Genomic DNA, 23,097 nt, shown 5'->3' with positions numbered 1-23,097 from the left:
TTAATGACAGAGGAAAAATTTTAATTTGTCAAACTCTCTCTCAGGGCTGCCTCCTTCCAAGGGTCTCCCTGCTCCTTCCCACCATGGTTTCTGAATCCAGGAGTTTATGTATCCTCGTTATGGGAGAAAGGGAAGCAGTCTCAGGGCTGTGTACTGTGCTGTTCTGTGAGTCCTCACTCATTTTCCATGCTGTGTTGCTTTTCTGTGGGTCTCTGGACACATAGTGCTTGTGCCCGATGAGTTGCAACAGGTCCTGGCTGGTTCTTTTAGCTGCTTTTCTGACGCTTGCTGCTGGAGCCTGTGGTCCTGCTGTAGCCTCTCATGAGGTTTCTTTGCTGGATGCAACTTTCTCATTCCAAACACAGACCTCTTCTGGACTTTGGGTTTTCTCAGCATTTCTGCACCCTCTCATCAAGGCATGAAAGATATTCTGGTTCCCCTCCATACCACACCAAGGCCACAGGGAACTGGGGTGCAAACACAGGTCCATCTGCCTAGACACCTTTCAGCCATTTCAGAATTACTTCTTGAATGGCACCATATTGCCCAAGCACCACGCTGAACATGGAGTGGAAGTGAGGGACCATCCCAGAAGTTCCAGATTCTACCTCAACTTATCTGGGGTTCCTGATGTCGTGTCCATCTTCCCTATTCTGGAACAAGACCCAAGGAACGACGGGGCTAATGGGTTCCTTCTCAGGGACCCTAACTCCAGGTAAGTCTACTCTCAACCCCTCTGACCTTCCCACCTCCTTGGCTCTTCCAATTGGAAGAACACTTCACTTCCTCCCTCAGGAGATGACAACTTCCCACCATCATACTCTGAGTTGGCTCTGCCTATTGATTGTAGGCATGCCTATTGCTTGTAGGTAGCATGTCTAGGCTACATGCTTCACTGTTAATATTTGGGTGTTTGGAATTTGGAGCTTCATTTACTTTCCCAACAAAGCTTTCAAGACTATTGTTGAGTTATAGTTATAGTTCAAAAGCTGAACTGGAGTCATTATTTACCTTTACATTCCTCAGAGAATGAACAATCACGATGTTCTCTGAGACAGATGGATGCCTCTGGTTAAAAACGGAATGGTCACATGGAAAAAAATAAGAAAAAAAATCGCATTAATATTTTTCAAAATATATCTCCCTCATACCAATTTTTAATCTAGTTAAAGATGAAATTATTAGTTCTGAAGGTGGAACTAAGAGCAGGGTTTTCCCCCCCTGACTAATTGGGTCCTTACAAAAGGACACATTTATCAAATACGAATAAAACCAAAGGAAGCTTTAGTCTGTTGTCTGCAGACCCCTAGAATCAGAAAAAGCCCCGGGGAAAGGCAAGAGCACAGTTATTGCTGCTCCAGGAGGATGTGTATGGTACAAGTAGATGGCAGAGAGGGTACCAGCAGCATCCTATCATCCTGCTGTCCCCAAGGAGTTCTAGGTCCACTCATCTAGTTGAGGGAGGGCCAGCTACTTGGTCAGTGGGTTCCAGCAGGGGTCAGCAATGGATCGGACTGGAGTGCATCTAGCAGCCCCAGAGGCAGTGCTAGAGCCTTTCCTTCTGGGGCTGTGTGTACTCATGGCTTTTACCTAAAAAAACCAGGCTTTCATGGGCCAGGACATACATTTCAACAAATATTTATTGAGTGTTCACATTGTGTCAGGCACTGTCATAGGCACGTAGAATACACAGGTGAATAAAACAAAGATCCATGCCCTCGTGATCTTATATTCTAGCAGAAGGGATATAAAAATAAACAATAAGTAAATTATATAGTACGTAAGGTAATAAAAGGTATGAATTTAATAAAAAGTAGAGCAGGTTAAGTGGGATCAGGAGTGCTGGGTGGGAGTAGGGGTTAGATTGAAGTAATAAATAGAGTGATCTGGATAGGCTTCATTGCACAAATAAGATATGAACAAAGACTTGAAGGGCAGGAGATATCTGGGGGAAAACTCTCCAGGCAGAGGGAACAGCTAAAGAAACAACCCTAGGGGATGAGATCAAGAAACAGAAAGGAGACCAGGATGGCTGCAGCAGAATTATGATAAGAAGGAAGGGAGAATGCCAGATCATATGGACCTTATAGGCCATTGTAATGACTTTGGCTTTTCCTCTGGGTAGAGTGGAGAGTCAGTGAGATTCTGAGCAGAAGCATGATATGATCTACCTTATCTTTAAAAGGATAATTCTGACTGCTATGTTTGAGGAGTTTAAACAAGGAGACATGTTAGGAGGCTATTTCATTAATCTAGATAAGAGATGATGGTGGCTTGGACCAGAGTGATGATAGGGGAGGTTGAGAGAAGTGGTCAGACTCTGATATATTTTAAAGGAAATGCCAATAGGCTTTCCTAAAGGATTGGCTATGGGGAGTGAGAGAATGAGAAAAGTCAGAATGACTCAAAGTTCTTTGACCTGAGCAGCTGGGAGGATGGAATTGCCATCAACTGAGATGGAGAAGGCTAGAAGAGGGGGCAGGTTTGTAGGGGAAGAGCAAGTGTTCCATTTTGGAGATATGGAGTTTGAAATGTATGTTAGACATCCCAGTGGAAAATTTGAATAGGCAATGAAATGTCGTGTCTGGAGTTTGGAAGAAAGGTCTGGGCTAGAGATAAAAGTTTGGAGTTAACAGCAATTTAAAGCTCTAAGTCTGAATTAGATCAACAAGAGAGTGAGTGTAGGGGGAGGAGAGAAGAAAGGCTAAGACTGATGCCTGGGTCATTCCAACATGAAGAACTGAGGGAGGTGAGGAGGGACCAGCAAAGGAGACTCAGAAGATGTGACCAGTGAGATAGGAAGAAAGCCAAGAATGTGATGTCCTAGAAGCCTAGTAAAGAAAGTGTATCCAAAAAGAGAGTGGTCCACTTTGTCAGAGGCTCATGCTAAGACAAGTAGGATGAAGGATGGAGAGCTGGCCATTGACTCTAGCCCTCAGTGGTCATTGGCAACCTTTGATAAAAGCAGCTGTCGTGGAGTGGTGGGAGTCAATGCCAGATTGCAATGGATTTAGAAAAGAACAGGAAGAAAGTGGAGACCATGGTTATAGGGCACTATTTTGAGACATTTTTCTGCAAATGGGAGCAAGAAATTGAGTGGAAATTGGTTGGAGACAATGGGGTCAAGAGAAGTGATTCTTTTTTTTTAAGATAGGGAAGTAGAAGGGGTTGGGGAGAAACAGCCTGTTTATATGCTAATGCTAATGAAAATGATCCAAGAGGAAACAAAAAGTTACTAATGAAAGAGAGAAAGGGAGGAAAATTGCAGGACTGATATCTGTGAGGAGGCAAAGGCAATGATATCTAGTGCACAAGAGGAGGGATTGATCTTAGCTGGGAGCATGGATGTTTCATCTGTGAAGCAGTAGGAGATTCAGATCTCTTCTCCATTAAGGCCTGCTCCCTGTTATAGTGGTCCCTCAGTTACTCAATTACTAATACAAAATCTATGATGAGGCATTTACTTCCCTGATGAATTTCCGGGTTGCACAGTAAAGGGAAAACATCTAAGAATTCTGAGGTGTTAAATTCTGAGTTTTAAATCATAGATATATTTTTCCTTGGGTTGCTAATCTCTCTTAATTTCTCTTCCCAGCACCATTTTTAAAGCTGAGTTGGGAATTTTTATCTCCTTTGTAACCAGAATGACTGAGGCAGATGGGGTCTTCTGATACATTTGATGACTTGTTGGCCATTAGCTACAGTAATGTCCTTGCAACAGGCAACCTTACCTTGTTACCCAGGAGCCCTCGAACATGTATTCAGTCCTAGTTAGAGGACCACTGTGACTGCATTCAGAGTCTGGCCCATCCTGATGTAGTTCCTGTTATACAGAGGTAGCTTTTATTCTGGTGTCCTAGAAAGACCTACCTTCCCATCTTCCCAAGTATTTGTATAGCTAGTGCAAAACACTTTTCTCAGACAACCATCAGCTTAACAAGTTCTGGTTCATAGACAATGTCACAGTGATGGTCCCCTGGGATATTTGTGAGACTCTTCCTTAGCCCCTCATCGTGGGTGTTTTAGGTCTAGGATTAAAGGGTCTTAGCATCCACTCTTTATACTTTGGTGGAGACAGAAGGCACTTTGTTGACTAGGAAGTGGTAGGTCAACCTTCCTGATATTTCCCAGAATGCCAAATTCAGTTCAACAAGAGCTGAAAGTTGCTTTTCTCCAGGGCTGTAATTAGGAGCTGGTGGTGGCAATATGCATATCCAGAGGTTCAGAGACCACTTTTTTTTTTGTTAACACTCAATGTTCTGCCAGAGCTCTAGGAGACACATTATCTAACAAGGAGACTTCAAGGGGCAGGGGCGAGACCTCAAAGAAGAATGATAGAACTCTTGTGTACTGACTTGAGTCCCTCCTGCTTCTTAGGCTTCCCACTCAAGGGAGCCCCAAGGTAGAAGACTGATGGGTGACTAAGTAGATAAACTGGAATAAGATGCTGGTAACTAGACAAGTTGGCAAGGCACTGAGTCTCCTTCTTGGAAAAAATCACCTTCAGGGGAAAATCCTTGTGACAGCAGACACTTAATGCTCAGAAGTCAGAAAAGGCGTTGAGACTTTGGAGCTTGGGTATGTGCAAAACACCCCTGAATGGGCTCTAGATAAGGACATCATTGATACAATCCTACAAGAAAATTCTGGAGGAGAACAGGACACCAAGAAAAAGGTCTTGCCACACCACAAAGTGGTACAAGTCAGGAGAATTCGAACTACCGTAGTGAAGTATGCTGAGAGTGTGCTGCTGAGCATCACAAGTGAAGGGGATGCTGCTAGTTGGAGTGGACAGAGATCTAAAGGCAAGCATTGACTGTATCAATGGCAGCAAATAATTGTAGTAGATGTTATATCTGAGCCAAGTTAAAGACCCACACAACAAGTTTTATGAGTCATCTGTGGCCAATCTTTTTAAGGGACCCTATGGGAGAATTAAAGAGTTAAGTGGTAGGAAAATGACCTCTACTGAAGGCTATTAGGCATAGTTGTTGAATTTTCCATAAAGGCCTTAAAAGCCACAAGGCACCAGACTGTCCCATGTCATTTAGAGTCCCAGCAAAAAATATATAGCACATTCAAATTGGGTCAATAGAAGAGTTTAATAAAAGCGCTATTCTCAATGGCATGAGTAGAGGTTAAGCAAGGGATAGTTCGGTATCCTGCAGCTATTAACTTAGGGTGCCATTACCATTCCTAGACTTGAAGGAGCAAGGAGAGGGGCTTAGCAACAGGTTACCAGAACCTAAAGAGAGAGAGCTGCGTGGAAAGGTTCACCTGACAGGTGCAATGTTCTTCAGTTAAGGGACGAAGCCAGCTTGCAACAAGTCTTCCAGGAAGAGACCTAGAAAAAATTACCAAGATCTCACTCTCCTCCCTCCCATGGGTCTGTTTTCACTTGTTCACCATTGGCCAAACCCAACTGGAAGCCAGAGAACAAGAGAGTATCTTGACTGGGTCAGATTTCTGAGGATGAGAAATGTAGAGAGTAGATATGGAGGGATATCAAAAGATATTCAGTAAAATATCAGTAATTTTGGAGGACTAGAGGAATACCAGTGGTCTTTTTTTTTTTTTTTTTTTTTTTTTTTAGTTTAACTTGTTTAGATGACAGAACAAAATATCTGTTCACTAAGAACAGGAGATCTAGACCACACATTATGGAACTCCACCTCTAAGCTGCATTCCCCAAGAAGAGCAATAACCACCATACAGTTAGCATGGCCAATAAGATCAATTTTGAAAAACATTACCGTTTACCAATTTATAATTTTAATGTTCTTTTATCCCTATTACAGAGCAAGGGCAATATATTTCCATTGTAGAACATTTAGAAAGATAGATAAACCAAAAGGAGAAAATAAAACTGTCTTGTAATCCCACATTCCAGCAATAATTACTGCTGATATTATGGGATATATATTTTAAGTTTCTTAATCATACCTTACATATGTATTTGTATATTTTTAACTTCTTATTTTGACATAATTTTAGGCAAAGTTGCAATAGTATACACAAAATTGCCATATTTCCTTCACAATAATCGTTCAAATGTTAAACCTTTCACCACATTTGCTTTATTCATATTTTTCTCACTCTGTGTGTATACACACGCTCATATATACATACACAAATATAATTTATACACATCCCACACATATATTTTTTCCTGAATCATTTGATAGTAATCAATTTTAAAATTTTAAGAGGCAAGGTATGCCAATAACCTCTAAACCATCAATATCCCCAAGTGTAATAAGAAATCCTCAGAATTAAGAATGAGAGAATAATAATGATAACAGAGCCGGTATCAAGGAATTTCCATCAGATCAGAGCAGACTTATCAAGAAATTGAACACCCTTAGACCTTTGTAAATACCCTGGGGTCTTATTGCAATCCTGAGAGAGGCTGTGGAGGGTCCTGGGTGACAAGTGCCCAGCCATGCTCCTATTTATGGGAATGAGACTTTTAAACTGGGCTAGCCTGAGAGATATCAGGTAGCCATTAGAGGGCTCAGAGAGGGACCTAAGAGAGCCACCTGTGAGTGGATGTCTGAAGGCATTGAGCAGCCAGACAAGTGATGCTCCACTCCAAAGATATTGCTGCTTGGCATCCCATCTCATTTAGAGTGTAGTATATCATTGTGGAAAAGTCAATTCCAGGTGTCCAACTGTAAATGCTTGGTATAGAAGATAAAGAAATCCGTCATTCCTACCAGGATATAATCTCCCCCCCAGTGGAATCAGTATGGAAAGCAGAGAAAGTAAGGCCTTCTGTTATCTGTCAGGTGCTGATTTAAGCAGAATAATGTGTTGGGACTGGGTTAAATAATTTTTTTTCCAACATAGCACATGACCTTGAGAATTGGCATAAAATAGAGCCAGATGCTAAAATGCCTTCCTATATTGTTTTCCAAGGCTAGACCAGTTCCTCTCAGATGTATAGTTAAGGATATCAGATTATCCATGCTTCTAAAAGCCAAATGGCAAGAGGCTTACCCACAGGGTCAAAGCACTGCAGCTGGACATCAGTAGACAGAAGCCAAGAGTGTCCAACTCAGGGTTATCGAGGAGCGGTTGATGCTTATCTGATCCCAGACTTGGCCCTATTTTAAAAGAGAAATTGCATTATTTTCCTTATAAACTGACACACGTTTTAATTAATTTAGGAGACTGTCTGTTGACCAAAACGAGAAAGACTCATTTTAGCATAGTAATTCCTCACAGAGTGATTTTCCTGAGGATACCTACCAATGTCCTGTCCGGGAAGCTGGCAGTTGGTACTCCAGCTGAATGACTTCTTAGCCAAGCGATTGACCCTGTGCTTTAAGATCAAGAGGAAAAAATGGAGAAGAGATGGTATGGGATGGCTAACAAGGAAGAGAGGAAGCCAGGACTACTCCCTCACCAAGTTCCCACTTCCTGGAAAGAACTGCGTGGGACCCTCCAAATGCCTGTTTGCCCAGGAGTTAGCTGCAGAGGGTGGATGGGTTTAGGGGTTACAGTCTTGTTGGGACTGCCACAGCAAGGCAAAGATGTACACACATGAAAAGAATGTGATGTGAGGACCCCAGTCGGAAGGTAGCCAGGGGGAGAGCTCGAGAGTTAGTCTGCTCTCAGTGGAGCCTGTTGAAACTACCACCTTGCCTACACCGTGCCCATAGACGAACCAAAGAGAGACATAGACAATTTCTTCATGGGCAACCCAAAAGAAGGTTTCTATCTTTGCTATCTGTCCTCCCCACTCTCTTATCAGAGGGTCATGTGACAGCGAGAGAGGGGTGAGAGCCAGACTGCCTCCCTCCAATCTAAGCCACTAGGAACTAGGGTGAATAAGGAGGTTAGGGGAGAGCTTAAAGTCATACATATAAGATTTAAGTTGTAGAATGAACAGCAAGGAGTCATAAGAACTGAAAACGACCGTTCTAATAGATGAATCATTAGGAACCAATAGGAAAGTAAGTTTCAAAAGAGCAAATAATAGCAGTCACTAGGGAAAAAATTTCATGTGATACACAATAGTTGAGACTCTTCCCTGACAGTTAACCGTTAGACATCCAGACATTTATGTCCTCCCCCTCTTAAGACCTCGAGATTCCATCCATACTCCTCTCTCCACTTTTGCCCTCTTAGTACAGCAGCAACCTTACAAGGATCAAATGCACACCAACCAACATCATAACCTCCTTTTTAATCTATTTTCCCAGTGGCACCAGGAGCCCCAAATGGTCAAGAGGTGGTCTCGGCTTCTAATTCAATGAGACCATTGTGGATCTCCCGGTGGAAACATTCCTTTCTTGGTATTAAGAGCTTTAAACAAGCAAAATCCAAAGCAGTGGAGAAGGAGAAAAACTACTTTGCAAGTGACAGGAGAATCCCATTCCAACATTTACCCTGACGCATGTATTCTGGCTTTGGGAGAAACAGCCCCCTATATAGTCCTGGGTCAGACACATGCCCCATCAAGCATCCTGATCCTGCAAGTGTTGTATCTCAGCTGACAACAAAACTGAATCCTCAAAAGCCTTTCTACCCAGTGACATCTGGATGACACGGTACATGGTAAAACCAGTGAGTCCCATCGGATATAATTAACATTTTGCTCTGCTTCTTTTATGAAAGAGTGAATTTCTTGGTCCAAAACAGTTACACAAAATATTGTGTTAGTAAATCAACTCTAAGACCAAAAATGACGCTAATGGGAGAAGAAGAGTAGACAAAGAAAAAAATTCATATCCAGAATAAGTGTTTTTTCCACTGTAAGGAAAAAGTCCCATTCATGAATGAAGAGATTTAGTGTAACTCATCTGCCACCATTCACCTGACTGTGAGGGCTCAGAGGTCATTGCTGATCACAGGTTGATAACCTGAAGAGGAAAAATAAAATCTGTGTTATAATCCATGTTAGATATGGAGTATAAACTCCTATCTGCCACTATTTCACTTTGTTCATGACACCATGAAACAAGTTCTCAGTGCTGGGAAAGAGACCAAGTGACATCTACAGGACAGGTCATTTTATCTACCTGATAATTTAGCCTTCTCTGTAGTAGGAGCCTTTTGGTGAGCAGCCACAGGATACACAGATATCCTTACACTCTGGGTTCACTCTGAGCATGTAACACAAAGGAAAGCATAGTACATAATGTTGTTGCCACGCTTAGACCCAAAAAGCAGAGGGAAAAAAGAAGACCCAGAAATATAAAGTCATGCAGAGAGGGCCACCTAGAAGAAAGCTGTGACACTCATTTGAGATAACCCAGCAGGCAAAGTGTCAGGGGAATATATAATTTAACTTCAATCTCCTTCTTCCCTCTCATCTCCTGTTGGGGAGCCTATTTACCAAACCGTTCCAGAAACCAGAGGACAAATGATGCAGATCAAACAGGTCCGCCTTCTAGAGCAGACAGCAGGAAATGGGCAGAGAGGTAGAAACAAGTGACAAGTAGATCTAGAGAGGCACACAGGAGATACCCAGCAGACATTTCTTCAAAAATTATTTATCAAATTCACCTACTATGTGCCAAACACTATTCCAGATGTTGGGGACAGAACAGTAAAAAAAATAAAAATAAAAAAAATAAAACAGACAAAAATGCTTAACCTCATGGAGCTCATAAAATAAATAAAGTACATGCATAAAATATAGTGTATTAGATATTCACAAGTCATAATGAGAAAATAAAGCAGGGAAGGGATATGAGAAAATGTTGGCTGAGGAAGACTATCATAATCTTAAATAAGATGACAGAGAGGGCTGCATGGAAAACCTGAAGGAGGTCAGGAAGCGAGCCTGTAGATATTGGGGAAGATTAAACCAAACATAGGACATAGCAAGTGGAAAGGCTCTGAGATGTGAGTACACCTGGTGTATTTGAGGACCATGAGAATGTTAGTGAGTGAGGTGGACTGAGCAAGAGAGACAGTATTAAGAGAGAATATCATAGAGGTGAAGGAGTTGGGGAGGCAGGGTGGAGGATATAACTTGTAAAACTCTACAGGACATTGACAGAAATTTGGCCTTTCCTCTGAGTGAGATGGGAAACCTTTGGAGGCTTTTGAACAGAGGAGCAGTATGATCTGATATGTGCATGCGTCATCATTCTGGCAGCTGTGTTGAGATAGACTGACATGGAAAGGAGGATCAAGGTTAAGAGAAGGAGATCAGTTAGGAGGATATTGCAAGAACCCAGTCAAGAGACAGTCTTGGCTTAGACCATGGGGGTAGCAGGGATATTGGATGGTAAAGTTGACAGGATTTACTGAAGGATTGAATGTGGATGTGAGAGAAAGGGCAAAGGTTGACTCCAAGGTTTATTGGCTACTGGGAAAAAGTAATTGCTATTTACTGAGACAGGAAGGATTGCAAGAAGTCAGTTTGGTGTTTATTGCACTGAGTGGATATTAGGAGCTCAGTTTTGGACATGTTTGACATCCACGTGGAGACGTGAAGGTGATGGATGGATATTTGAGTCTAGATCTTAGGAGAGAGGAGGAGATTTAAATACGCATTTGACAGGGTGGTGCCCTGGAAACCAAGGAGAGGTGATCTTCTATGACAAGTGCTGCTGATAGTTTAAATAAGATTTGACCTAAAATCACCATTGGAAGAAGCAATGCAGGTGACATTGAGGAGAGCAGTTTTAGTAAAGGGGAGGGATGTGAGGTGGTTTGAAGCGAGATCAAGAAAAATGGAAGGAGACACATTGGAGATAGTAAGTACAGACAAACCTTGCAAGGAACTTTGCTATAAAGGGAAGGAGAGGGAAGTGGGGTCAACATAAGGTTTTTAAAGACAGAAGAAATTAAAAACCTTTTCTCTCAAACCTCATTGTCACCAGTCCTCCAATCTTGATCAATTAAAATTTATCTCAGAAATTGAGGTATGAGTCTATTTAAGAAAATCTATCAACAAAATTCACAACATCAACAGACTAAAGGGAAAAATGCAGAAAAAAACCCCTGACACTATAAGGCAGCGAAAACATTTGATTTTTGATAAACACGTATTTATGATGGAAAAAATACCTTTCAGAAAACTAGGAATAGAAGGAAATCCTTCACCTTGATAAAGTTTGTATGTCAAAATCTATCAGCAAACATAATTAATGGAGAAACTTTAGATCAGGAGCAAGATTAAGATGCCCTCTCTCTCCTATTGTTTATACTCAAGGTCTTGGCCAATTTTATAAGAAAGAAAAAGACAAGTGGCTGAAAGGATTGGAAGGAAAGAGACGAAACTGCCATTACTTGCAAATGATATGATCATTGATCCAGATAAACCAACAGAATCAACAAACCATTGTAAAAAATTTCTCTAAACCAATAATAACCAACTAGAAAATGTAATAAAAATAAAACACTATTCACAGTAGTAACAAGAAAACTATGAAATAACTAGGATTAAATTTAATCCAATATGCATAAGATATCTATGAAGAAAACTTTAAAACTCTAATAAAGGATACTAAGAAAATCTAAATAAAAGGAAATTTATCCTCTTAAATGGGACAACTTGATAGTGTAACAACTTATTTTTTGAAAAAAAACTACTAAAGGATATAAAGAGGATTTAAATAGAAAATTTCATGCTTTTGTATGGTACAACTTTATATTGTAACAATGTTTCCCTAAATTCATCTATAATTTTAAATAATCTAACTCAAAATTCCAGTTGGATATTTTGAGGAAGATGATAACCTTAGCCTTAAATATGAATAAAATTCAACTTTAAAAGCATTAAGCCTTAAAGAAATAAGATTATAGAGGTGGAATTTGCCCTACTTGATATTAACAGAATATTGGCTCTTAACACCTGAGATGAACAAGTTTTGGCTCAAGAGCAAACAAATAGATCAATGGAATAGAACAGAGAATTTAGAGACAACCCTTTAAGTATCAGAATTTAACTTGTACTAAAGAAGGTACCAAAAATCCATTGAGAAATGAAGATTAATTGATTGATAGTAGATGATGTTGAGGAAACTGGCTCACTGTGTGGAACAATATAAGCCGAATTATTATCTAACATCATCACTATATTGAGAAATATAAACTGGATCCTTATCTAACATCAAATACAAAGGAGGATTCTAGATGCGTTTAAAGACTTAAATGTGGGGAAAAAAGTCATAGGGGAAAAATTCAGAAAATATCTTTATGTCCTAGAAGCAGGGACGGACTTTTAAATAAAAGTTGGAAAACACAAACCATAAGGCAAAATGTTGCTGAACTTGGTTACATTAAAATTAAAGCTTTCTAAACCGCAGTGAAGTACCACATCACACCCACTAGAATGGCTACAATTTAAAACGATGGAAAATAGTAAGTATTGGCAAGGATATGGAGAAACTGGAACCCTTGTACATTGCTGGTGGGAATGTAAAATGGTTCAGCCATTGTAGAAAATAGTATGGTGGTTCTTCAAAAGTTAACCATAGAATTACCTTATGATCCCACAATTCTACTCTTAGGTATATACCCCCTAAGAATTATAAACAGGGGCTCAGACAAGTGCATGTACACACATGTTCATAGCAGCACTATTCACAATAGCCAAAATGTGGAAACAGCACAAATCGATCAAAGGAAGAATGGATAAACAAACCGTGCAATGGAATATTATTCAGCCAAAAAAAGAATAATGACATGTACTATAACATGGATGAACCTCCAAAACATTATGCTAAATGGAAGAAGCCAGACATAATAGGTCACATGTTGTATGATTCCATTTATATGAAATATCCAGAATAGAAAAATCTATAGAGATAGAACAGATTGGTGGTTGCCACAGGCTGGAGGATAGGGAGGATGGAGAGAAATTGCTCAACGCCCAGGGTGTTTTACTTTGGAGTGATGGAAATGTTTTGGAACTAGATAAAGGTGGTGGTTGCATGACATTGTAAATTAACTACATGTCTCTGAATTCTTCACTTTAGAGTGGTTAACAAAAAAGTCTTGGTGAAGGTACTAAAAAAAGACGCTTTCTATCCAGGGAAAAAACTAATAGGCAGATAACAGAATTAAAGAAGAAGGGCTGACCCCACGGCCGAATGGTTAAGTTTGTGCACTCTGCTTCGGTGGCCCAGGGTTTCGCCAGTTCAGATCCTGGGCATGGACTTGGCACCACTCGTCAGGCCATGCTGAGGCAGCATCCCACACAGCACAACCAGAGGCACTCACAACTAGAATATACAACTATGTGTTGGGGGGCTTTGGGGAGAAGAAGAAGAAGAAGAAAAAAGAATTAAAGAAGATATTCTTTAAATATTCTTTAAATATTCTTTAAAACTGACAACGAATTAATATCTAGAATATACAAAAGAAATCTTGCAAAAGATATAAATCAGCATTTGCAGAAGTTGATAAAGATACGAAGAAATGCTCACATTCATAATCAGAGAAATGCAAATTAAAACAACAGCGATATATTAATTTACATCTATTAGATAGGAAAAAATTGGAAAGTTGAATGATGCCAATTGTGGATGGGGGGATGTATCTTAGATCATGTTCCCCAGAAGCAGATCTTGAGATGTAGCTTCATTTGCAAGTGATTTAGTAAGGAAATCATCTCAGGATAAACGTAAGGGAGTAGGGGATGCAGGACAGAAAAACAGAAGAAACCAAACAAGGAGTATTTCAGACGGAGTCCTAGCCTCAACCTGATCCTGTGCAGAAGTTCTAGAGAGGAAATCACACCTCAGTCAAAACCATTTTGAGGCAAAAGAGCTGAGCTTTAATACCTAATCCTGAAGTCACCCATTGCCTACAGGATGCCCTGGGATGACCCCCAGGCACATCATATTCTCTGGGCTAAGTGGCTCCAACAGCCCAAGGGCAATCCTCTAAAGAAGTTTTTAGGACAGGCTAGAAGCAAATCACACAGAAACTGGGAGATGAGCCCACAGAGGTAAAAAAACAAACAAACAAAGGGATCAATGAGTTTCTGGGCATAGCAAGAATAATATCTGCAAGACGTGAGAATACAGGAAGCCCCAGGACTACTGGTGGGAAAATGGACTGAGGAAGCCATTGTTGAGAGCAATCTAGCATTTCTTAGGTAAATTATATTAGACAGACATATGCATATCATATGACTGAGCATTTTTATTTTGGGGTATTGTCCCAAAGAAATTATAACATGGGTTCATAAGAAGAATAATTACTTGGACATGTCCGCAAGGACATGGCTTTTTTCCCCAAAACCCTAGGAGTCACTGATATGATCCTATTATCAAGGCTTCACACAGACTCCTTTCATCATCCTGACCTTTTAGCATCATTGGATCTACTGAATTGTAAGAGCCAAATGACATAACAGCTTGTTTGCAGACTGAACCAGCTGAAGAAACTTTTCTTGCTTTCGGCTCCACTCAAATTTGATAGTTTTTCAAGAATCACCTATTGAATTTGTCAATGCAACATACCCAAAAGTGTCATTTGTTGCCTCCAAGTATTGTGCCTTTTTCTTAGTGTAAGGCAGGTCAGTCCTTTACCTGGGAGGAGATATCCTCATATACTCCAAAACTGGACCCCTTAGAAGATACATTGATGTAAAAGCCCTCATATTTTTCCCTTCCTGGCATACATGTGTTCTACTAAGGCTTTTAGGATACTTCTTGGACAAGTATAATTTCCTTTGGGATGGTGACAGGATCAAGGTCCTTGTATCAGTGAGGGTCCAGTCAGAAAAGTGGAAACCAGACTGAGGTCTAATTTCAAATGAAGAGTATTTAATAAAGGGAATTGGTTACACAGTTGTTGGAACACTGAACAAGCAAAAAGAGAGGTTGAGTTAACTCCGAGAGTAATATCTTTAGAAAGAAGCTACCATTCCTAGAGCTGGGGGAACAAAATGGAAGACATGATATTAGCAGAACCTAGAGAAAAGGACACTTTACTGCTAGTGGGTAAACTGCTGAGGTAGTGTAGCCCAGATCTCTTAAGGGGACATGGCCAAATGGGTAAGAGTATAGTGGGCGTGGTTACTACTTGTATCCTGAGGGAGCATGGTGAGGTTATTGCTAAGAATTCTTGAAGAAGCTGGAGGCTGGAGTCTGGAGCTGGAGGGTATGCAGACTCAGACGGGAAACTGAAAGAGACTTCTTCCTTCCTAAACTTTCCAGTTTCTGAAAGTTCCTCCAATTGAAAGAACCTAACCAGAAGCTGGCTAGCAAGGGAATCTGAAAAATGAAGTTTGTAGAGGCCAGTTCCAGCATCATAGGTAAATGTCTGACACACTTAGTGGTGAAGTTGTCTTGCTGGCTCTGCCAGATGCAAGTAAACAACTTCTAGTATTTTTTATCCTAGCCAAGAAAATCCTGTACCTGCCTAGATTCACCTGGACATCACTAAGCTGCTGTTAGTGGCTGTATTTTGTTGGGGAGACTCTTGGACCTCACCTATAACATAGAAATGTGATGGCATAGGAGGCAAAGTAGAGAGATGAAGAAGAGATTTAATAACAGGAAAAAGAGAGTGAGCAGAACGCTCTCTCTATGAACTCCATTCCTCTGTTTTCAGTCATTCTGTCTTATTATATTTTAGATGTGCCTAGATAAACAGTATATGGCTGGCTTTTTAAAATCCAACCTGAGAATGTCTATCTTATGGGTGACCTTATTCCATTTATGTTTATTGTGAATATTGGTTTATTTGAACTTAATTTCTACTATCTTATTTTGTGCTTTCAATTTACCATGTTTTCTTCCTTTTCCTTTCTTGACTTATATTGTGTCAATTTTTCTTCATTCCCTTCTATTTATTTGAAAATTATAAATTTATTTTCAGGCATCTCCTACTTAAGTCAATAATCCTTTCCTGAAAACCAAATGTTGTGTATAAAAATGCTAAGCAGGAGTGTATTTCCTATAATTTTAAATGGAAATATTGTAATGCGTTATATATCAACAAAATTCTCCCAGTAAAGTTCTTAAAACATAAATAAAACACCTGTCTATCACTAACAAATCATCATTTTAGGAAGAAAAATGCTTTAAAATTTCTTTCTGATCAGAAGAAATTAATATAATTGTTAAACAGTTGATTTGATGCAATAATTGGTCTCTCAACACGAGCAACATCTGAAATGTGTATTCATTTGTCAATACTTGTGCTTTGTAAAATGACTACATATGATTTTGACATTCTGCTAATTGTATTTGGAATGTAAATCAAATTACTACTTGAAATTTTTAAAATGCATATTTCTAAAGTTGTATTGAGTTTTATGGACATGAATACAAAGTTTTCTTAGATAAACAATGGATAGAAAACATTTGTATTGAGAGAGGTACTTCTATAAAATTGGTATTTAAAAGCAAGGACACATTCACAGGACTAACAAGTAAGATGTTTTGTGACTATATCTGTATATTCTTTTAGCAACTACCCTTAACATTTCAACATGCAATTTTTACAAAGTTAAGAAATGTATCATCCTCCTGAACAGATGGAGTTAAAAAGGAAGACTTTACCTGGGAACTCTCCCCTTCCACCTTCCCTAAGGTTGACCGCAATTTTGGTTTCATCTTGTTTTCTTGGTAACTATTCATTTTAAAAGCATTTAAAATTTAGAGAAAAGTTGCAAGAATAGTAGCTACCCTTAATGTAGACTGAAGAATTGTGTACATTTTGCCCCATTTGCTTTATCATTGGTTTTCAGAAATTTGAGCATAATACATCTCAGTGCAGTTTTCTTTTTGTTTATTGTGCTTTGGGTTTGTCGAGCCTCTTGAATCTGTCAATTGATATTTTTCTTCAAATTTGGAAAGCTTTTGCTGTTATCTCTTCAAATATCCCCCCCTTATAAGGACCTCTAATTACACATGGGTTAGACCATTTGATATTGTCCTACATGTCACTGAGGCTTTATTCATTCTCTCTATATGCTTCAGTTTGGATAGTTTCTTTTATTATGTCATCAGATTTAGTGATATTTTCTTCTTCAATGTCTAATCTGCTATTAAGCCCTTCAGTGAAATTAGATATTTTATGTTTTTCTATGGAATATGTTAGACTCACTAAATTAGGTCATAAAAAGGCATACAAAGTTTTCCAAACATTAAAAAAGTAATGTCATGGAATGTTTTAATTGTGTGAAATAAAGTATCTGACCAAAGAGTTTTTGAATAGGATGATGTATTTCTCTTCCATGTGTGGATGTTTTCCCCTATATTAGTAGAGGTTTTGATTAGGTTAAGATTTTAATCTGATATAGTGCATATCTATATATTTTTTCTTTTTATAAATTGGGTTATGAAGCTTCCCAGGAGAATTTACAAAAATGCTCACGGACCAACATAGAACCTCATAGATCCCCTGAGGGGTATCTGTGGGCCGACTCTAGCAACTTGTCCAATGGACTCTTTCCCCAGAGGACAAAGTCTCAGGTAAAGGTTAAAGTCTGTGCATCTTGAGGAGCTGCCTAAGGCTATATGGTAAGAAAGAAGAAAGAGGACTACGCCCTACCCCAACCTCCAGCATATTCGTAACCACTCAAAGATGTCGGGACATAAGAGGGAAAGAGGACAGGTGTTGGGGAAATAGATTGGACTCCTCGCAGCTCTAATTATGTAAAGCTCAAATCTTGTTTTAGTCACTATTTACAGGCTATTTTTCACATCCCAAATTATGAATCTGAACACCCAGAATGCATGTATAATATAATAACTATTAATTTGATCAGCTTTCCAAGACCTATTTAGCTATATTGATCCCCTCAAAGCCCAATCAATATCTTTTTTTCCTTGGCTCATATTTAAACTGGCCCTGAAACTTAAAATTCCTCTGTATCTGCTTATGGATTCCTGAATCATCCTTTTCCCAAGCTTTTCCTCCCAGGAATCATCAAAGAGAAGTCCCGCAATTGTTCTTACTAAGGACTTCCCAGCTGTTACCATCAGAGGGCGACTTTCAATAATTTCCTGGTTCCAGGCTCCCTCTGGGGGTATAATTTCAAATTGCTCTCTATCATCATTCGTTTCTTCTTCCATTAAATCTCTCTGGAGATTTAATGGCACCCAGTCATTTTCCCCGACCTACTATCATCAAAAATATCTCCCCAACCCTTTTCTAGCCTAGTCCCAAGTGTAAAAGCAGTTTGGTCCAGATATAAAATCAGTGGAACATCCTTCTATTCTTTTATAGAAGACTAGTTTGACGTTTCAGATCTCATGCCTTCCCTAAATATCAATCTCTCTTCGCTCATCTGCTGACATGTCCCTAGTTTGCCTTCTGTCTGTCATTTCTAAAGCTAACCTTCTCAGGTCATAGTTCTCTCTTCATTTGAAACACCCAGTAGGTTGGCGCTACCTGCTCATCAGGGCCTGCTCAGTTTCTGGGCCAGCCTGACTCCATGAATGAAGACTAACCAGATGCAGGCTCCTTATAGTGAATTTTCAGCCTCTGAAATGGTATTGTTACATTCTTCTTATAAGCAGAAGCCTCTTTCTCTTCATCTAGTCATTGCTATACTGCTATGGTATTCACAAACATGATTGGATCATAACTAATGGACATATCAGGGCCAAACTGAGAGCACAGAGCAGAGGGTGGATAGGTAGGGAACTGCCTCAGAGAGGCTGTGGATAAGCCATACAAATCCCTTGATATTTGTTCCACTCTGATTTTTCCTGGCACCTAGTATTTCATCTTTAAGAACAAGATAAAAAGGAAGAAAGTATAGGATGGCTATCTAATACCACCAACAATGCCTAGCACTAATAAATCAAACCCAAAAATCTCTCATAGTCTACGTGAAACTTTTCAGTTGAGTTTTCAGTTAGTCATTCAATCAACAAATATTTGCTCAGTGTCTACTGTGTGCCACGTACTGCTGTCCCAGGTACTGAGGATATAATAGTGAACCAAGCATGCAAAATCCTTGTCACATTGGGGCATACATTCTCATGAAGGAGATGGATAAATGAATATATACAAATATAATATAATATAATGTACATTATATTTATATATAAATAAAAAATATAAATTTATATATTTACAAATTTGTAACTTTAGGTAAATCTAAGGGTTTTGAAGAATAATAATGCATGTTAAAGGGATAGAATGTTACTGGGAGAGAGTACCTACTTGGGATGGCTAAGGAAGGCCTCTCTTATAAGGTGACACTTGCCCAGAAAAATGAATGAAGTGAGGGAGTAAGCCATAGGAAGTTCTTGGTGAAGAGTGTTCCAGAGGATGGAATTAACAAAAATCCTGAAAGGGAATGATCTTAGCATATTCAAGGAAGAGCAAGAAGTCCAAGATGGCAAGAGTCGCTGACATGATGGAGAGACTAGCAGGAGATGAAGTAGGGAGGGGGCGAGGAGGATCATAGGGTCTTGTAAATATGGTAAAGAGTTTGCATTTTATTTAAATGTGATAAGAAGTTATTGACAGGTTTTAAGCAAGAAAATTCTGTGATCTTTTTTCACATTAAAAAAGATCTATTTACAAAAATACATTTGCTTCTTTCTTTCTCCTTCTCCTGTATGTCTTTTTCACTGTCTCTTGGCTTAACTAGGTGTTCATGAGGACATAGGGAAGCAGGCCCAGCTTGCAAACTCAAGGAAATAACATATTTAGGCCATGTTTCACAGACTTTTCCTAAGGGCCTGAGAAAGATCATTTAGAATTCTTTCTTATAAATTGTCTATGGTTTCTTAAGGGAAATAGAGCTGATAAGAAATGCCAAAATGCAGTCTAATCTCTACCTGACAGATTGTTCACTTCCTAATATTACTTCCCTATTTTCCCCCTCTCCTACCAAGGAGAGTCATCTCAAAAAAAGCTACAATTGTGTTTAGGCAGCCCAGAGTGAAAGGGAGATTTGACTTGGACCAGGGTGGTTGAAGAGCAGTCAGATTTGGAATATATCTGGAAAATGGAATCCATAGGACTTGAAAATGGATAGATTGGATGTATAGTTTAGGGAACGAGAGGGATCAAGGATAACTCCAAAGTTTTTTGCCTAAACCACAGAATGAATGGCAATACCCCTTCCTGAGATGGGAAAGATGGAGGGAGGAACGGGTTTGAAGGGGAGGGAGAATCAAGAATTATTTGGACCTGTCAAGTCTGAGATGCCAGTTAGACATCCAAGAGCTGATATAAACCACAACTGCATACAGTCCCCAACCAGAATGTAAGCTCCAAGAAGACGGGGGCTTTCGTCTGTTTTGTTCACACTGTATCCTCGGAACCTGGATGAGGCCCTGGCACATAGCAGTGTTTAACAAGTTTTTGCTGAATGAATGAATAAATAAATGAATAAATGTGAGTCTGAGGCTTTTGTCATTTGAAGTCCTAGCCTGCAGCCCTTGCTGATCAGAATGATAGAAAACAAACTGTGGCAACAAGCACCACTTATTAATACCTAGAATAGTGAGAGAAAGCAGGGTCCAAGGGGTCTCTTCCCTCTATTGGATCTCAAACTCAAATTTCTGGAATGGCCTGCCACATAGAGGAGAGAAGAACAAAGAGAATTGGGGGCCGGAGCCTGAACAAAGAAGTGCGCCATACTACTTATGTGATCTTTTAATATATAAGATCTTCCCAAAGAATGAAAGAAGGCTGAATAGTGATAGGGATTTCCTTCTTGAGGGAAAGCAAAGGGGAGAAGTGAGAAAGAAGAGACTTCCTCGAGAACTCCCTTCGCACTCCCAATGCTCATCAGCTAAGTCTCAGAACATCAGTGTTTGAAAGCTTTTGCCAGTATTGAAATTCAATATATGGCTTGGTATGAAAATGAAATGTATAGGAAGATATATACAGTTTGGTACGATTATGTATCATCCTACATCACTGTTGCTGGCTATGGCACCATGCCAAGTCTGGTGTTATTTGGAAGAACTGGAAAGAGCAAGAAAATAAAAAAAAGTAAGAGGGTGGGAGGAAGCTTCTTGGATTCAGCTTTGCTGAAATGCCGATAAATTGGTGTTAGTTGCCTAGGTCCACCTTTTGTGGGTGGACTCAATTATGACTCTCATTTGTGACACTATGCTTCCCATATCAGGGTAGAATTCTGTAACATTTACAAATATTCTTCTGTCTTGGAGAGAGGTGTCTAAATTGATCACATCTACTTCCTAAATCATTCTTTCTTACAATTGGGTCTTTGATGGTTGGACTTAAAGCTAAGACTGCGACCTGGTTCTCTGATCTCCTTCTATTAAGCTAGATCAGGAGAAAGGCTCTAGGGAGACACAGGAATGAAACTTATCTGTGGGGTTGGAAGGAGCTATGAATAGGAGAGAATATCCTCTGCCCCTTTGTATATCATCCCCCCATACTTGAAATTTTTAGAAATTTGCCACGGTGGGCAGCTCTTGTCCCAAGGTTTTTCCTGAGACCACCTCCTATCTCTTACTGTCCATCTTGCACATTTAAAAACCTCATTTCTTTTTCCTTTTTGTTTCTCCTTTGGTCCTCATATCCCTGACACTCTGGTGCTAAAGTGAATGGAAGTTCTGTATGGAGAGACAGCTTCCACTCTCTCTTGGAAGTAAACATGCCCATGTTTTTAATAGACAGATTATACAAACAAATTTCATGGCCTTGAATTTCCCAGATTCCCAATGTCCTGCTCTTCTTTGTATTTCTCTGTTTCTGGCAGTCTTTATTAGCTCCCTATTTATGTCAGAGTGGCTATTATGGCTGCTACATTTTCCTCCTCATAAAATTCATTAGCTTTGAAAATCATTTCTATTCACTCATCTCTGAATAATGCTAGTTCTGTTCAGATTTGATGTTGGTCAACAGATGAGATGAATGAATTTATTAACCCTGGCCCCACTCTGCCCACGGATGGAAGGCAGGTTGCTAGGCAAAGCTGCCTGCCCAGCCTCCAGTTTCTAGCAGGCTTTCGTTTTTGTAAGGACATAACTTTGTGAAATCCCTATTTCCTGGTTCTCTGGCATCTGAATCAATATAGAATGTTAAAACTACAGTTGCAGCGTGCACTGCAGCCAGGATGTTGAAGCATTTGAAGTAGCCAAACATATCTCCTCCCCCTACAGGTTCTGAAGCAATTAATAAAAACATGAAAGAATCAGGTAAGTTCGAAATATCAGTTCAAAACTAGCTTTTGCTGGAAGCTAGTTTGGAGACTGTGACTGGGGCCTGAATGTAAATTTGGGTTCCTAATACATCCCCTTAGTCACTGATAAACAATAGGCCCCTCCCAGATAAAGGAAGAGTCTCCCCAGATAACTTACCACATGTTGCTGGCAGGCTGTTGGAGAAAGAGAGAGCCGAAAATGCTACTCTTGCTAGAACTATATGCCACTGCTTTTTCATAGCAGAAGGAAAAAAGGGTGGATACCAATACTTTCAAAAGGGTGGAAGTTTCTATTTTATAAGCAGTCAAAAGTAGGAGGAGATGAAGAAAGTTCCACAAAGAGTTCTGCCTTATACCCTCCCTTACTGCTCTTTGCTCCTAAGGTCATATCACCCAGAATGCACTGTGCCACCCCTGCTCCCCATCTTTATTGCCCAGCTGTTACCTAGGGTGTGAGATCTCCATCTGGATGCAGAAAGGTGTAGAGGTACAGGGATGAGGAAGAACAATTTGTAGGTCCTACCATAGATCAACCCCCAACGAGTAGTAGAAACGGATGATCAAGCTGAGTTTTGGCTGCGGTAGCCCCTATGTCTGAAAAGGAAGATAATCAGTGGGGAATGTGTGATGCATTCACATTATCTTCTCTGAGATAGTCTCTGTTTATTCTAGCAAATCCTGGCTCTGCCGTGAACTCAAGACTAGTCGGGTTTTTCAGTCTAGATTTATCTGCCTTATAATTGGTAGCACTGGGTTGTTTATTAAGCTTTGGTAATTTTTGTGAAGTTTTTAAATCTTTTTCTATACCTTCAAAGGTTGCAGTTGAGATACTTTAAGGTAGAAGCTCTCCTCCCTTTTTCATGCTATTGTTTCTTCCCATGACCTTGCTCCTGGTTCTCCTCCAACCCCCAGCCACTCCTTCTCAGCGTTCTTTATGCCAGCCACTCGCGATGCTCTTCTCTCGGTGTTTATATGGTCCAGGCTCTGCCCTATGCCTTCCTAGCCTCCTCTCAGCCCGCTGTTTCTCCTGC

General features: G+C 39.9%; 1 long non-coding RNA gene across 1 annotated transcript; it reads right to left on the bottom strand.

Annotated features, from left to right (window-relative positions):
* LOC139082912 (uncharacterized) lies at window positions 1-22,660 on the bottom strand. The gene is made up of 8 exons (XR_011539268.1): window positions 22,512-22,660; window positions 8,822-8,867; window positions 7,252-7,324; window positions 7,000-7,106; window positions 5,278-5,344; window positions 3,732-3,823; window positions 1,012-1,068; window positions 1-467 (listed from the first exon to the last, which is right to left on the bottom strand). It is a non-coding gene; the product is annotated as an uncharacterized lncRNA (long non-coding RNA).
* Between the last annotated feature and the right edge of the window lie 437 nt (window positions 22,661-23,097).

Source organism: Equus przewalskii, chromosome 4 (assembly GCF_037783145.1).
Source record: "Equus przewalskii isolate Varuska chromosome 4, EquPr2, whole genome shotgun sequence".
Classification (NCBI taxonomy): domain Eukaryota; kingdom Metazoa; phylum Chordata; class Mammalia; order Perissodactyla; family Equidae; genus Equus; species Equus przewalskii.
This window is presented reverse-complemented; position numbering and strand designations above follow the sequence as displayed.